Below are 15,906 nucleotides of genomic sequence, written 5' to 3' on the forward strand. Positions count from 1 at the left end.
GGACTGTTCCCTTCCCGATCTCTAGCCTCAGCCCCTACCATCCCTCCTTTTGTCACCTCAGCTCAGCCTGACTGCTGTTCCCTGTACTGGCAACAGCACCTATCTCAGGGTCAACTTCCCTGTTCAACAAATCTGTCACTGCCATCTTTCACTCTGCCCCTTTTCAAGGATTTTTGTATCTTGAGGAATGGGTCTCTCCACACAGTGCACATGGACCCACACCCAGATATGTACCTAGCAAAGGACAGAAGGCAAGACTTTTTTCTGCCTCCAACAAGCACTAAATGGAGCAAAGGAATGAGGAAGTTTGAAATACAGACTCTGGCGTTCCCTCTTGGCTGCATTGCACGGGTCAGCAGAATCCTCTGCCAAGATTTGTTTTTGAGGCACTGTGCGAATGAGTTATCAAAGCCATCCCTGCCATCCTTCCACTAGCTTGGACTACTGAGCATCCAAAAGCAGGACGGCCGGTGCTCCTCTGCAGGGCATGAACAGAGGTGAAGAGAGGGAGTAGGATTTGCCCTGGATGTCTGTGAGCAGGTTAGAAGGTGGGGCTGGCCCTCTATGCATTGGTCAAGCTGCCGTAGACTCATGTTAATTACCAAACCTAAGTGGCCTGAAGAAGCTTATACTCAAAAAGTTAAATTCTACTTTCATTTACCCTAACAGGGGGGGATATAATGACCCTTGGCATTGGCTCTCCCTCAAACCAGGCATGAACCTCATACAGCAGATTACGGATTTGCACAAGCCACAGCCACGCTCAGGAGTGGGCTAACAATTGAAGTGTGGACAGCCTGAGAACAGAGCTCAGACTGTCCTGGATGTGTTTGATATAGATGTAACCCCAAAGGGCTGTGTTTACGGGCCTTCAGTCTTCTAAGCATTGAAGAGTCTTTGGGAAAAAGGAAGGGAAGAGAAGGACAAGCAAGAGATGTGCTTTCTGCAAAAGACTTTCTGGGGAGATGATTTTAAATGACTCAGGCAAAGAAAGAGAATTATTTTAGGAGCACTGCAGTTTGTTCTGCACTGTTTGACTGTGCAGCTGTCAAACATCAGAGACAGGAGGAAGATTATATCAGGATTCCCATTTTGGCTGGGTGACTATGAGCAGAAATGCATGTGTGTAACCAAGAAATGTCAAAAGCTACCACAGACCCATGTGCCTTCACCCACAATCATTCTGATCTACTTCCTAATCTTTATATCAGGATCCATCTTTTTCCCTCCCACCCGCAGAGGTTTAGAGAAAAGGAAAAACAAGGCAATAGTTACCCAGTACACGTAGCAAGTCAAGATCAGCACAGTATACTACAATCATTATGTTAACTCAGTGGGAAAGTATTGGGGAACACATTTGTGAGCATGTGCTTAATGATGAAGAAAGGATTTGGTGGGAGTAAAATATGGTGTACTTATGTTTGTTTGTGTTCATAAAGAATAAATAGCCACCTGTTTGCAGTAAACCAAGCATAAACATGTTTCTGGTCACCCTGTAACTGACAGGTTTTTCTCCTCTTATTTTCAGGTCATACTGTCTTCATCAAACAGGTAAGAGGGGCATATATGGGTTTGTTATGGCTGGAGAGAAAGATGAATACCAATTGTCAGGGAGCAACAAGAGCAGGACTGCTCCATGAAAAAGCCAAGGGTAACATAAGCACGTACAAGGCACTAACCCCACAGGCTGGGGTGAGATACCACACTACCTGAGCAGGGGTAGTGATAGCAACAAGATCTTGGGTAAACCAAGATGATGAAACAGATCTCAGATCCATTCAGGAGCAACACAACTACAATACACCAACAGTAGGTGCCTTGGCCTGAGCTCCAAGAGACCTCCGAGGCTGTAGGCAGAAGATGTGGGGAAAGCCACAGGTGAGACTGATCAGGCAGTTAAGGGTCGTTAGTGCACTCAGGGCCCTGACACTAATTAATACCACTCAATGTCATACTGTGAACATGTTTGTTAGTGTAGTTGTGACTAGGATGGGTGTGTGTGTGTGTATATATATATATAGATATAGATACAGTTATATTCTAGTGTGTGTTTATGATTAAGTTTGTATATGTACAATCTATCAGCATACTGGTATTAAGTTGTATGGCTACTGAATCCAAAGGGAAAAAAAAAAATGTAGCTGACAGAGCTGCTTCTGTCTATTCACCCACTAACCTGGTTTGGTCTCAAAAGTATGGGCGAGTTATTTTTACTTTTGCTATTGCTTCCAGTTCAGGTAAACTAATGATGGGAAAATCTTTTCAGAAAGACAAGTCTTAGCCTGAAGTTTGTTTAATTTCTTTGTCTCTGAACTGCTGTATTTGACTGAGTTTGAATCCAAGTGGCTGTCAATCATTTTACCTGGAGAAGTAGCAGAATGTGCATTTATGCTTGAGTTACCACTGTTTAGAAGGTCACTGGACAGCTTGTTAAAGAGTTTGTAGCTATACTAGAAAGTGGGAAAACCAGACTGGGTTTTCTTGCAGATAGTGAGATACTCTCTGTCTGGGAACCACTTTAATGGGATATACTAAGGAGCCCCTCACAGTGAGAAGGAGAGAAAATAAAAATTTCCTCTCTGTAGGTAAACGATACTGTTTTGTATCACATTGTCCCTGTGCAGATCAGAGGTAAAAGAAAGATGCAAAACCCAAAGAAAATAAATCAATAGGTGTTAAGGTACAGAGGCACGTGCAGAAGTCTGAAAGGACCATAGACACAGATGGAGAATTGACTGGAAGCTCAAGTAAAGGAAGTAAGTGTTCCTCAAAGCACCTAGACAGACAAAGTCTTTAAAAGGTGTTACTATGTAAAAATAATTCCATAGCAAAGCATGTGTGTGAAAACTCCTTATTTCACACAGATCTCTTGGCATAACAAGTTGCTTTGGCAACTCCATCCCAGCCCCAATACAATGGCACCTCGAGGCTCTCTCTTGTGATGAGCCTTGCTTTCTGGCTCAGGCTGGGCCTAAGACCCCACTGCTGGCTCGCACCACAAGCTTTCTTTCAGCATAGATCTCTTAGCAGCATACGTTTTGTTTTGGCTTCCCTGTTTTAGACCCACTCCAACCATATCCCTAGCTATTATCTTTATACCTTCTTTAATGGTTTTTATCCTCTTTATAGGATGTAACGGATTCTCACAGACAAGACTTTCAGCTGTGGTCTAAGTTAATCTTGAATCTTCTGATAGTTTGTTTTGGTTTTTGTTTTAAACATCTGAAACTGCAATTTGAGATCTCCATTTTCACCCTGTCTATTTTTTTTCAAGGCAGAAGCCAGCTATTGATCTTAGCAGAATGAGATAGTATTTGCAATGTCTCCTACCAACATAGTGTTCAGGCACCAGGCAGAAAAACCCCTGGGACTGCAAAAAAGCCTGGAACTGCTTCTGCTGCATATGGATATGCTCAAGTCCCCTGGGACAGGCCAGAAATTTTCCTCTCCCAAGCCACAGCCTGCTCAAGAACAGCATGTAAGTTCAGACCTGGAGTACAGAGGATGATGAGTAGAGTGAGAACTGTTGCTATCTCGCCTCTTTGTCCTCTGGTTTTGTCCTTAGTACTGAGATCGTTGCAAGACCATCTCATTGTCTCTGTCCTCTTCCCTCACTCCACTCCTTACAACAGCACTCTTCTGACAGATTTTGATGGTGAGGTTGGAAGGAAAGACAGTTGGGTCTGGATTGCTTAAGGGTACTTGAGAGTGGCAGGACTTCATGCCCTATTGCCTACAAGCCAAGATCAGTGTTGGGGTACAAAGTGACACATGAGAGATGTCTGGATACAGTGATGCAAAGAGAATGAGCAGATGACACAACAAGGAGGAGGCAGGAAGAGCTGTGGAGTCCTGCTAGCTCCCTGTGATGGTACTGGGTCAGGGTGTCACAACGGAGCCAGGCAGGAGCAAATGGGCAAAGCGGGATCTAGGCCTTTCTCTGAGGAAACCAAAGAAGAGCAAAATCACCAGCCTGCAAGGCCTTTTCAGCAGATATGCCAGGCAAATCTCAGGACAAGGATGAGCTGCAGAACCAGGCATACCACTAAGAGCCTGATGCCTACTTAGGCACCTAAATTCCCATTGCATTGGAAGGGACTGTAACAGTGAATACTAGGGCCATTTGTCACTCCCTCACCCTGGTTTCTAAGGGCTGGATTAGCACAGAGGCAGACAGACAGAGCGAATGAAGCAGCTCTGAATTAATCTCCAGTTTAGCAACATGTTCTTTTTATCCTCGGGAAGGATTAGATAGCGCCTTGGTGCTGACCTCTAAGCTCTACCTGCTGCTCCTCCAGGCAGCCCAAGGTTGATTTGCCTTGGATTTGAGGCAACTGCTGTCAATAATATAAAGCTCAAGAGGTGAGTAACAGGCCTTCTCCTGAGATTTTTTTTTCTCCCAGCTACCCTGTCAGCTTCTGCAGCTTTAAACCCAATGAAGGAATGAGTAATTTTTTTCTAATGATTGAGAGAAGGTAGATAAGAGGTAGGTCTTCAAATTAAGAATCCAAGACTTGATTGCAGCTCTTATCATATTTTTCCATTTTTTCCCCCTTCTTCCGAATAGAAAATAAATTGCTTCAATAAATTACATCTTTAATCTGCATAGGGGACCAGCAGGCTGGGCTCTCCTTTTAATATGTTCTATTGCAAGATAATCAACCCCTTCCTCTCACTGCATGGAGCAAACTAATAGATTTTAAACAATTCCATTATTTGATGATTTCTCCCATTATTAATACAAATTGCCTCCACTCACTTTCAATTAGAGCATTTTTATTTTCTAATAAATCCCAATCAGGTTTTCTCAAACACCACCTAAACATGGGGAGATTACTGCACTTCCCATTTAAACCAAGAACCCATCAAACTCACATGCCTGCCTCCCTCTGTTTCTCATGACCTTCCTTCTTCCAAACTCTTCTTCCATTTTCCCCTCCTCTCTGTTAATTTTCTTATTTTCTTCCCACACTGCTTTCTCCTAAATCTAATTCTATGTCCCTGTCTCTGGTGGCAAAGTCAGTAAGGCCACCTACTAACACTATCGATTTGTGTTCTCCCCTGTTTCTCTGCCTGCATTCTCAAGAATAACACTGCTCACGACTGGTACAGATCCCCCCTCCACAAGGCCTCCTTTCTCTGTCCTAATGTATGAAAATGAGGAACTCTACTAACCTTCAGGTGAGGGTTGCCTCTGTCCCAATGGCAGCTCTGCCTGCAACGTCGGCTGCAGTTCCATGCCTGAATGTTTGTGATGCAACTGTGCAAAGGCACCTGCGGTCTGAAAGCAGAACTTCTGTGGTCATTCAAAATGGAAGGAGTATCTAATCTGAGGCTAGTTGCAAAAAGGGCTGCAGGAGATTCTCTTGCCACTGTAACCATGACTGTATTGATCGTGCCCAGCTGCCTGCTCTCCTGCATGGGCTTTTGGCCAGACACCTTGGCTCTGGAGGTTTTCACTCACCTTTTTGAGTTGCTAACCACAGAGGTTAGCCCAGCCTTGAACACTGATGTGCTGTTGCTAGACACCACGCTTATTTCTTTGTTGGCTGTCTGCAGCAGCACCAAGAGACCACCATTCAAAGGAGGCAGGGAGGAGCTCAGTGCATGCAATAGCACCCCATCCACAAGGCTGGGACCCTGGGGGTAGTGGAGGGAGAGGCAGCATCACCACCATGGTCTTAAAGCTGAAAAGCTAAAGGAGAAGCATGTGGTTTGCCCTACAGGTCTATGACAGAGCTAAGATCTCCCAAATCCCACAGGGCTGTGATGCTGCTTAATAGGGAAGATCTTTTGTTGTTGCTGTTGTTGGAGGTGGGGGTTGTGGTGTTTGAGGTTTTCAGGGTGCAGTGGGGGTGTGCTGTGTAAAGGCCCTGAGACAAACATAAAGGACACTGAAGTGTCTGTGTGAAAGAGGCTTGAGAGGGTGCACCAAGACATAACGACACAGTAAAAATATAAGAATGGCTGTCTCAGGGTGGATCATGCTTAAAAATATATAAATATAAAATATTATCCCTAAAATGGAGCACCATCTTTTCAGAGGACACCAACTGTCATAAAAAGCAACACCAGCTCTCTTATTGCTATCAGTCCAAGTACATTCACTAAATGCTTAGAGCAGACAGGAATGGCATTCATCTCACTTTTTAATGTACCTGCTTCTGGGGTGCAACTTGATGCTTTATTTGCTTCTGCAGTGCCACAGCATGTCTGTGTGATAGGGAGAGAGATGAAGGAGGATTCTTGAAAAGGTACGATTGATTCAGTGTGGAGGATGTTTGCGCTGCAAGCTAGGGGTGGTCTGGAGACCCCTTCTTTATTTAATGCTGTTGTAGCACAGTTACGCTTTCAGATGGGGCCACAACTGAATCCAACCCAGCAGCTGGACAAGACTGGGTGAGGAACAACGTGCACACCTAGTACACTAGCAGTTCTCCCTCAGTATAACACCTGGATGCTCTTAGGTGATTACCACCAGCTTCAGGTTACCAAAGGAGTCCCAGCTGCTTACCCCAAGAGACAAGGACACAAACAGGCCATAGGTGTCTTCCTTTGACCCATCTTTTTTACTGCTGCTGCCTGTCCTCCTAAGAGGACAGTGGAAATTGTCAGCTGCTATGGCAACACTGCCTTGTCTGGCAAGGAGCAAGGAAGGATGAGAGTGAGGGCAGGGATGGGAAAGAGTGTGGGGATAGATGATCTTCACAGCCTGGTTCAAAGTAATAAATATGCAGAGGTCATTAACCTTCACCATCCTTCCTCACTGCAGGCCCTGCATGGAGGAGGAGGGACTGCTGTGGGGTGAACAGGTGTAAGGATGGGAAAGCTGGGTTCCTACACATCGTTGGGCTGGCCATAAAGTCACATGCATGGGCTTCATCTCCTTCTGCACTCTGGCCACATTGCTTGCAGTGTGTGCCACACAGCATCCCCCTCCCACTGGCTCACACCTCCATATTACCTCTCAGCCTGCTGGGCAACACCCTGCTGTTGGCCACCTACAGACATTCTCCAGGAGTGTCATTTTCCCTGCTCCTCCTTGACATGCACAGACACATCTCTGCCCCCACTCGGAGGCAGGTTTGCAATGCGCTGACCCACCCTGCAGCTGCAGCGCTGTGCTTCCTTATCCTGATGTAAACTCCACCTGTGCCTGTGATCCTAGACACGTGCACACACACCTTACGTGCACACAGAAAGCACAGCCATGCACACACACTCCCAGGCTTGGCCTCAGCCATGTATGTTTGCATACACTGCCGCAGCAAACTTTCCTCCTCTCCTCCCAAGCAAATTTGCTCAAAGCATCTGAGTTTCCCAGCATACACACATCCTCCTCTCCGCCCTGATACTCCCTCCTGCCACGCCAGCCAGCACCAGCCACCCACGCAAAAACACACGCATGCACATCGAGAGCAACGGCAGAGCCCTCAGTGAGCTGCTGGAGCAGAACAGATGGCTTAGCAACCAAAAAAACAGTCATTCGCTCCACAAGTTTCTTCCTCAATGTTCTGTTTGTTTTCAGAACACGTTCATCACCAGAATAAAATCCAGGCAAGATGGGCTGATATAAACACCCCAGCCTCGATTCCATGAGGTGTGAAGTCCCACCTGCTTTTTGCACCCTTTTTTTCACTGATCCCAACTAGCTCATCCTGCGGCATACTCCACACACACCCCTACACCCCCCTTTCCCCACCTGCAGATCCCCTCACCCCTTATTGGCATACAGATTAACTTCATCTTCCCTGGGAGATAATACCCCCACAACTTGTCTCATCCTTGTCCTTAGCTGGCAGGCATCCTCCATACTTTCCAATACATGTTTTTCCATTTCATGTGTGCAGTTGACCCAGATGAGCACTTTGTCTCTCTCATTTTGTGCTGGAGTCGTCTCCCTGAAAAGTGTTTGCTAAAGGTTTGAGGAAGCTGCATGGTGGATGGGGAAACTGCCAGGTCTGAGGCACTGGACATAGGACCCATCGGGTAGCACGTGCTGCTAAAAAGAAGGGTTGGGGGTATGTTGCAGCTTCTTCTCTTCTACAGTGAATTCCTGACTGGGATTTGGGATAGCAGATAAAGAAGGATTCATATGAGTGAGGGGAAACTGTCTGTCACAGGCAGGAAGGAAGCTGGCATAAACTTGTGATCCAGGGCATCACAGCCAAGTGGGAGCTATATCCATTCCTGTACACACAGGTCAATTATCAGAGCTGTCTTTATCCAGGACCTATGGCAAGGGAGGGGGGAGTCTTAAACCCTGCCCCGCCACAGGTCTCTGCCCTCTGTGGGAGCTGGACGTTCCCTGTACTTGCCATTCATTAGCAACTGAGCAATCCTGTCCATCACCAGAGGGTTCTGGGTCAAGCTGAGCTGCAGCAGAAGGCAGGTCTTTGACTCCCTCTAGTGATACAACTGGAACAGGGCCTCACAGACCCACTTTCCCCCCCATATTTCACCAAAATCCAGGGCTGGGTGCTCTAGATGCAGCATCCAACCTCCCCTGCCAGCTGAAACCAGGCTATTTATACAAGCAAGCCAATTAATAGCTCTTATGTTTATTCCCACATTGACACTTAATGATGATGCCTCCTGGGAGAGCTCACAAGATGCATGGGGCGGGAGAGGAAAAGCCCCAGGAAGGCAAACAGCTGGCTCCAGCGCAGTAGGAAGAGAGGAGAGCTGGGTTTGGTTGGGGTCACTCTATGCCTTCTGGAGAACTTGTCTCAAACCTTGCTTCCCCCCTGACCTTAAATGGGACTGTCTGTCCTCACAATGTTCTCCACTGTGAAGGAACTGCACATCTATGTTTCATCACTGAGGACAGGCCCACAGTCCCAGATAGCTGCCAATTAAGAGCCATGCCATGCACAAGCTGCCTTTGTATTTCTAGCAGTGGCTGAGGTATGCCCTCCCTCCCTGCACGCTATCTCTCCCTACTCCCCTCCCCAGGAAGAAAAGAAAACATGAAAAGCTTCTGCAAGATGAAAAAGAATTTTTTAAAAGAAAGGCTAGATGAAGAGGTAATTGACAAACACAGTCAGTGTGAGGAGAGGCAGGGAGAGGGGTGGGGAGCCCATGGCTATGGAAAGGCAAAGGGTTGTGTCAATAATTTATGAGGAGGAAGTGCTCCTGTGCTCTGGAGGCTGGTGTTCTCCGCCAGTGATAAACAGCTATCAGGCCAGGGCAGCAGGCAGGGGAGGGTCTCAGAGCATAGCTTGCTTCATATCAAAAACATGGTCCAGGCAGGCAGGGAGCATGATGAGATGTGGAACTGGGCAAAGACGGGATGGAAAAGTTGAAAAGAGAAACTGGTCCTTTCTGGCAGATGAATGGGGGCTAAGGAGTGCAAAAGACACAAGGTAGGGTCTCCTAACCCTAAAGAAAAGTTGTGCTCCCACATAATTATGCTAGGTCATGCTTAGCTCTAAGCCATCTTTGTTATACTTAGGGGATCATCTTACTGTCCCACTTGCACTAAATTAAGGTATCCATGCTGTGTCCCACTTATAGAACAGAAGTTTTCATATGAAGGCAGGGGACAGGGCCCCTCCTGTCTGCAAACGTGCTCGATGTGTTTGTGCGTTACCAGCCTCTGCTGAAGGCTCAAGCTTGTCTCTTCTGTGAGACTCAGTTGTGCTCCTGCAAAGGCTCCATCTAGACTGGGCTGCAAAGACAGGCTGCAGCATACCTTGGTATTCTCAACCTGTTCTGATGAAACCCGGGAGACTGCAGCATGCCATGGCTCCCTGCCCACCTGCATCCCTGCACTGCCACATCAGGCAGGCAAGATAATGTGGTCTTACTGCACGTGGGCTTAGCACAGGACAGGGGTACCTGGCAGAGCAGTGACCATAGGTAGCTGAGAAGTGTTCTGGAGTGCTGAAGCTGAAATGTAGCCTAAAGGAGCTTTTTCTTTGTCCCCAAGGGCTCTTCCAGGGGAGGAAGGCACAAGTGCCAGCCTTGTCACCACCATGAAATTGTGAGCAGTTGTGCTATGCAGCACAGCAACAACTGTGAATTCCCAAGGGGAGTCACAGATTCATTGTACTGTAATGTATCTGGGTCAAAACAGGGCAGGCAAGGGAAAGTGACAGGACAAGGAGAGCTAAATCCTTCCTCCCAGACTGCCTCCCCTGTGAGAAAGAACAAGCACCCACAATGTCAAGCAGGCTAATGTCATGACCTGATGCTGGACTCATCCGTGGCTTTTGCTAAAGATGAGATGTGTTGCCCTTGCCCCAGCACTTGCTGAGTAGACAGGGTCCCACTGGGCTGCTGCTGCACCAGCACTGCAGTAGCTCTGCCTGTCTCCTCCTCTGAGTTGCAGCAGCCCTTGTGGGTCTGCAGCTGAGACCAGGGCAGGGAGGGAAGGCCACAGCCCGGGGAGCCTCTTGTGGATCACTGCCAGCTCTACCATGCCAGGGTAGGGCAGGGCAGGGCAGCCAGAGACCATGGAATTGCACAGCAACAGATAGGCTTGGCCCAGGTGCCAAGAACAGGAGAAGAGAAAAAAGGCAGCCTCATTTCATGTGCAGGGCATTGCTTCCTTCCCTCTGCCTCCCATGCTTTTAGCTGACATGACTTGAGACCTCCTTCCTTCCTTCCTTCCTTCCTTCCTTCCTTCCTTCCTTCCTTCCTTCCTTCCCTCCCCTCCAGTTCCAGCATCCCTTCTCATATTTCCAGGAGATGACTGTCTCCTCTGTTTTTTTTCTCAGCTTCTTGTTTCTCTCAAAGCACTGACAAGGGGCTGTTTCTCCACACTGGATAACCCTTTTCCAAAAAAATGGTACTGGCCATGTGTTATTGCCCCTACAGTCCCCAGGCACTAACCACAATGTCACCATGTTGCTGAGTATCCTCACCAGCCGCCAGGCTGAAAGACCAGGGGAGAAGCAGGCGTTCCCTTGCAAAGTCAGTAGGTGCCCAAGATGCCAGAAAAGGCTCCTGATCCTTTCACATCTGGTCCCTGCACAATCCACCATACATCCCTCTCATCTAGCAACAACCGAAATGCCCCCTTGCCTCCTGCTTACCCCCAGCATTCTCCCCCCGCCTCCCAACCCTGCTTGTTCCCACCAGTGCAGCACGGTCACCTCCCTCCTCCATCACTGTGGAAGATGCCAGCAGGCTGTGAGAGCAGGTCTGGGGAAAGAAGGTTTCATTTCCTGGCGAAGCCGGTCAAGGTTTGACACAGCAGATCAACCCTTGGGCCTTCTGTGTGTTTCACCCACCCTTACTCTCATGCTTTTCCTCTTTACAGGCTTGACTACAGACATCACCTGCTGTGGTACACAGCTGGTATTTCTACTGCTACCAGGCCATCTTCATTTTTGTTACCTTTTCCTCCTCAATGTCCCCATAAGCAAAAATTTATTATCGCAGGAGGCCATTATGGATAAATGATGTCCTGGCAGCTCTGTTTACCGGGGGATGGGGAAGAAGCAGGAGCCTGTGTTTGTGGAGGTGGGGGAGGCTGGATCTATGCTCCAGCTGACAGCGACATTCATCCACGGAACTGTGCAGGGCCTAATTAACATGCAATGATGCTGGCCATGGCAGGTAGTGCCACGGCAGGACGTCAGCAGGGAGGCAAACAGACCAGGAATGGAAAGAGGAGAGAGCAGAGAGCTAAGTGGAAGAAGAGGGAGGGCAGGAGAGGAGGGAACAGGGAAGGAAGGCAGTGCGGTAAGGGCAGCCCACTGCTTCTCAATCACCCTGCGGGTGCTGCCTCCCCCTGGATTCGCTAACAACTTCCTAATTGCAGCGACTTTTTGTTTTTCACCTGGCTGCTTGAAATGGCAGCCCTTTCAGTAATGTTAATAATGTCTTCAAAGCCCACAGCAGCAGCCAGACCCCATGAGGGGTGGTTAGAGATGCAGGGGCATGGGGTGGGGAGCGGAGTGGAGCACACAAGGATTTTTTATTCTTTCAGATGAATTCAGGACTCAGGTTTTTGGTTGACACAAAATAAACAACCCCATTCCAGGTCTGGGGAGGCAGGCCTTGGCATCCATGGGCACATGCGTGGCTGAAGGTGAAAGGGTGGGGACGAGGAGTGTGGAAGGGGAATGGAGCCATGTACATGGGCTTACAGAGGTGGCAGGAGGTTTTGGTGTGAGAAGGCCAATCAGCCCATTTCATACAGTTGAGTGAGTAGGTGACAAAAAGCATGATGTAGCAGAGGGAAACGCAATGTCATACAACAGAAAACAAGCTTACTTCCAGTGACTGGATGGAGGGGTGGAAAAGACTTTGTGATGTGCCTATGCATGTTGGTTGCCTGTGTGCACCCTGCTTTGTGCTCACATTGCCATGTGCCCCTACACATACAGATCTGTCACTGTCCACGTGCTCAGGCGAAGTGTGTGTGTGTGTGTGTGCATGTCCTCCCACCCTGTGTGCCCAGTTGCTCGGTGTGAACCTATGAAAGTCGAAGTGTCAGCTTGGATTTGTGCCTGGAAGGTGCTAGCCCAGGCTGCCATTGCACAGTTGTGCAGCTAAGTATGCGTGTGTGTGCATGTGTGTGTGTGTGTGTGTGTGTGTGTATGCCGTTTCCCTTCTGTACCAGCTGAGTGCCCAAGGAGCTGCAGGGCATATGATGTCTGGACAGCAGCTTGGTGCTCATGGATGCTGTGAATGATACAGGCTAGCTGCGGCAGTTCTCAGCAGCTCAGGAGAAGGCTCTTAACACGCACAGACAGCTGGTGCTGGGGGCAGCTGGCAAGGGGCTGAAAGCCAATCCATTGTGACAGCTGCTCTGCCAGGGGTGGTTGGGGGCTTCTCTCTTCTTGTTTTTACCACAAACTGGTTACCTAGTGTGAGGCTAACAGGGCCACTGCTAAATCTGACAGAAACAGGATCTAAGGGGACAAGCACAGAGTGCATTAAGCAGAAGAGCATCAGGAAAGCAAAGCATTCAAGAGCTGCATGCTTCTTGGTTCATGTGCTACTGATACACACTCCTCTTATGCTTGCTGCTTTTTTCAGAGTGCCTCTTCCTTTCTGTTCCGTTGCTCCTCCTCTTCCTCCCCACGTCTACCACATCCTTCTTGCCTTTTCCCAAGCATCTTCCCTCCATGGCACCATTCAGCACCCAGTCAGGATACTGTGAATGTTGAAGCTTCTAGTGTGGCTGGGACTGGCCCTTTGGATATCTTTTGGCAAAGAAATCTGAGAGGTAATTACAGTCAACCCCTACTGTTGCCACACTTTGTTCAGCATCCTTGGCCTTAGCCACTCTGGGAGCCCCGGAGCCAGGCAGGTTGCCAGCTATCACAGAAAACTGCTGGGTTTCTGCTTCCCCACAGGCTCCTGACAGCACTGGTGAGCCTCATGCTATGAGTAAGGGAAAAAACAGTAACAGCTCTGAGCCTATTGAAGAAATCCAAAGGGGCTGTGATGCTTCAGTATAAAGTTTGCCCTTGTGGATAGGTACAGGTAATAGGGAAGAGGGCTTGAGAGCAAGCACAGAAAACCTAGTGCTCTGGATTACTCTTGAAAACCGTCCTAAGTCTACTCTGAGTCTTTCTGGCCCCCTCATGCCCCATGCTGATCCCTTCTCTGCAGCTTCTCTCTTTTCTTTCAGTCCACTGCAGGAATGTTGGTCCTTTGTCCAGTCTCACAAACCAGCTGGAAAGCTAGTATGGATCAAATTTTCTAGTGCCATAAAGATTGGGAAGAAAAGAAAAAGAGCACAAAACGTGACTTGGCAGAGAAAGCAGCTTTGTTGCACATCACCCCATAAATCTCATGCCTGACAGAGTTTCTAATGCTGGAGTCACTTAAAACCATGGCATCGTATTGGGTTAAATTGATGAATGGCACAGAGAGAGGGGACAGCCTAAAGCACTGAACAAGGACCCTGTTGATGGCAGGTGTCCCACTCTTGCTCACATTCTGCTCCCTCTCTCCACTAATGCATCCTCATCTCTTTAAACAGAAAGTAAGTGCTCTCCAGGTTACTGCCTGAAATGTTCAGAGACACTCTTCAGGGAGACTTGGAAGCAGCAACACTTGGCTTGGAAACTCTTCAGTCAGAAGAAGACAAAAGAAGGGAAAGGACAATGAGGTTCAGAGCATTCACACATGAAGGGTTGTGCTTCCTCCGTTGTCAGTGGCACTAACAACAGCCTATCAATTTGTTGGAGAAGCTCAATGCCAAGCCAGACTTGGCCAGAAGAATAATGAGTATAGCAGTTCTCAGAAAAGGCCACCTTTAAAATGAATGAAGATAAGTCCAGGGCAAGAACCTTCTCTCCTCCAGGAGAGAGGAGGGGACTCCTGGGGCAGCACAGTGGAGACCATGGGAGATCCTTCCAAGGTAGAGCTCTGACCTCACTGCAGCTAGTGCTGGAGGTCACATCACTGGGATCAGGCCAACGCTTTCTCAGAGCCTTTCTTTGGCTCCATGGTTTCATCTTTTCTCATCCCTGTTTGCTGATGTAAAAGAGAAGGGGTTTCTGAAGGTATCTGCCTGGATTGGTCTTATTTCCTATTCTGTAGTGATCTAAGTACAAAGCAATGGCAGAACATCCCATAGTCTTGTGATAATACATTTTTTACTTCCATTCTGGAATCATATCCTTTGACATTCAGTGTCTATCCTGTTACCTGTGTCTGCACGATACTAAGCATGAAAACTGTGAGTTGCCTCACCCCCACTGTTACTTTGACCCTATCTCTTCCACTCCTTCCCCCTGCCTCATCCTCCTTTCCTTGGAACCCCAGAACCCTGTCCCCTGCTCTACCACTGCTCCTCAATGGCCGTCTTCCCCCTTTATCTTCCATTCCCAACCTTCTCAGGTTCCCCTGCCAGACACTGCAGTTTTCCCAGTTTGTTCTCACTGTTTTTGTTTTTTTTTTCTTCTTGATGTTCCCCAGGGAATTCTCCTTTTGTTCTTTGCACTGGTTTTCCTGCAGGTGCAGGACTTATTAAGTACCAAGTTTACTCGTTGTCAAGTTTTCTTCCTTACCTCTTCTGGGCATGTGTTGGCTGGGGACACAGGCTCCTTGGGGGCACCCAGCCGTGGGGTGAGTATATCCAGCCCCTGCAGATCTCAGCCCAAGCAGTCAGGAAGAACATAGGGATAGCAGCCAGGCCAAGCTTTAACTGAGGACTGAGTCAAAGTACATCTACCCAAGAACTGCTGGAAAAGCCGCATGCCTAGTTTAGATAGCTGTGACCTGCATAGGTGAACACACCTTTGGCATTCTGTACTTCTGCAGTAAGCAGGTGCAAGTTCTTTTGTGTAAGAGTAGCCTCGGAGCGTGGGAGCACAGGGAGTCTAGAGGTTTTGGAGCCCTGCTTGATAATTGCCATGCTTTTCAAGTTAATTGTGGTTCACCAGTTTTGGTGTGTGCAGATGGAATCCCTCATCACCCCTCAACCTCCAGTGCCCCAGTATGTGTGATGCAGTCACCTGCTCTTCAGTTTGCATCATGATAACACTCTGCATCTTTCATATTTTTCAGGTATAACCTTCTCTTGAGTATCAGGGAGTTGGGGTAAGGATGCAGGGTGACAGGTGAACTTCGTATGTGGAATAAAAAAAATTTCATGTTGCTACCATGTAAAATCTTTGGAAATGAGGTGATCATGGAGAAACCTGTAAATCAAATGCCCCCTTCAGAGTTACAAAGGGAAGCCCGCTGTGATTTAGGTATCCAGCTCCCAACATGGCCACCAGTCCTCTCTCCTTTAGCTTCCAGCCTCCTACTAAGCCTTGTCCTGTGCAACAGAAGCTCTGGGTGGCCAATCCTGCTTCCTCTTTTGCTCTCTGGGGACAACACAAAGTCAGAGTTCAGCATCTTTACCATGTAGATCCCACAACTGCTGCTCTGCACAACCACTGTGATGCAAACACAAGGGTGGTAGGGAGACCCCTAATGTGTGTGTGTGGG

General features: G+C 48.0%; 1 protein-coding gene across 7 annotated transcripts in view; it reads left to right on the top strand.

Moving 5' to 3' along the window:
- The window catches only part of CYTH4 (cytohesin 4), a 35,518-nt gene extending 30,912 nt beyond the window's left edge, over positions 1–4,606 (top strand). For 5 of the 7 annotated variants that reach the window (XR_013929018.1, XR_013929020.1, XR_013929021.1 and 2 more), the window contains one exon: positions 1,529–4,606. The gene's annotated coding sequence lies outside the window, so the exon portion shown is untranslated. The remainder of the gene's footprint in view (positions 1–1,528) is intronic. The other 2 variants (XR_013929019.1, XR_013929024.1) reach the window with 1 other exon arrangement.
- Positions 4,607–15,906: the final 11,300 nt, after the last annotated feature.

Source organism: Falco punctatus (genome assembly GCF_963210335.1).
Source record: "Falco punctatus genome assembly, chromosome: 6".
Lineage (NCBI taxonomy): Eukaryota > Metazoa > Chordata > Aves > Falconiformes > Falconidae > Falco > Falco punctatus.